The following is a 1,897-nucleotide window of genomic DNA, read 5'->3' as shown; positions in this document are numbered from 1 at the left end:
AAGAAGAAGAAGAAGAAGAAGAAGAAGAAGAAGAAGAAGAAGAAGAAGAAGAAAAAAAAGAAGAAGAAGAGGAAAAAGAAAAAGAACAAGAAGAACAAGAACAGAAGAACAAGAAAATGAAAACAAAGAGTTTGCAAATTTATATTGCGCTAAACCGGCTGGCTCAAAAGAAAGGTATATGCAGCGCACAATTTCCGCTGGACGAATATAACTGTGTACTCACGTTTGCTGTTTAGAGAAATCACTTCTCTGTCCCCCTGTGTGAATTATGTAGACTCACTGTAACAGCCCGTCTTAGATGGGGTACTCACTTTATCTACCACTCACTTAAAAAAGAACAAACAAAGAAAACCTCAACAAAAACAAAAACGAAAAAAAAAAAAAAAAGAATCTAGTCTCGGTGCAGGTTGAGAGACTCCTGTTCCTTATTATTTGGTATTACTTTCACGAAGTCTCTCCTGAAACAAGGCGCAGGCGATCAGAAAGAACACAGGTCTTGTCACTTTTTTGTTGACCCATCAGGTAATGTAGAGACGGGTAACCTTCCGATAGTGAAAATCAATCCCTTTCGTTTTAAAGTTTCCTTGTATGCTACGCAACCCCTGTGGTGTGGGATATATTTATACTGCTACACTGCTCTGTCTGTTTGCCTCTCCCCAGTTTACCCCGCCTCTCTTGATCAGCTGATTTCGCTGCGGCCGAGATTACCTACACTATAGTCAAAATGTGTAGCATCGTGGTAAAATAAGGCTCTCGTCAAAATAGTACATGCAATCAAAGAAACTGACGCTTTTACGCTCGTTTTACAATCTTTGTCAGTTTTTTCTTCTTTTTTTTTCTTTCTCAATCTCTTTTATGTCCATTTATAAACATATGTGAGGCAGCGTGGTGGAATCAGGCTCTCGTCAATTTTAAGGCATGTAGAGGTATTGGTATCATCTTAAAGCTTATTCACTTGTCTTTATTTGGATGAAAAAAATATCAATTTATCTGAATACAAGTCGAGATATTTGCGAATGAAAGAGGTGGGGGTCACCTGTTTTCAGAGGTAAAGTTAGTGAGAAAAAGGCCGCCAAAGATTAGTTATTTCCTTAGCTTAAGGGTCCGTGGTAACTGAAACTTTACATTTTTGTGCCTTTAACCAACGTTTTTCAGATAAATCCACACAGAAATGAGTTCTTATATGGGCGTGAAAGGTGTTGAGCCAAAAAACAAAATTTTGAAAAAATATTCACAACCCTGCAGAAAAATGCAAGTTTCTTCACTTTGATTATTTTGACGATAGCCTGATTCCACCACACTGCCTCACATATTTCAGTGTGGATTGTACTAAAAAAATGTTGTTCGAAGCCACACACAAAAATTCGATTTGCAGTTTCCAAAGACTCCCAAGCTTTGGAAGTCACCGAAGTTTGGCGGCCACATTCTTGCTAATTTTACCTCTCTCACCGGGCGATCCCAAACCTCATACAAATGCAACTGTCTCGACGTTTATCCAAGTAATAGATGGTTATTCTTTTCATCAAAAGCCTGACAACGAAAAAAGCTTTAAAATGATGGCAACAACTCCATATGCCCAAAACTTGACGAGCGCCTGATTCTGCCGTGTCGTGACTCAAATAGTTGTTGTGGTGTGCAGTCTGCGGGAGTGACGTTGTGGGTCCAAGTACCTTTTGCTGACAGATTTGGGTACGTGACATCATGCCTCTATTTATAATTTACACCCGTGGTCATGCGACTGTGCTATCTTTTCAAACGCCCGATTGCTTATGTGTGTGCGAGCGCGCGCGCGTGTGTGTATGTTTGTGTGTGTGTGTGTTGTTGTTGTTGTTGTTGTGTGTGTGTGTGTTTGTATGTTGTTGTTGTTGTTGTTGTTGTTGTGTGTGTGTGTGTGTGT

The sequence above is a fragment of the Aplysia californica genome, unplaced genomic scaffold (genome assembly GCF_000002075.1).
Source record: "Aplysia californica isolate F4 #8 unplaced genomic scaffold, AplCal3.0 scaffold00592, whole genome shotgun sequence".
Lineage (NCBI taxonomy): Eukaryota > Metazoa > Mollusca > Gastropoda > Aplysiida > Aplysiidae > Aplysia > Aplysia californica.
This window is presented reverse-complemented; position numbering follows the sequence as displayed.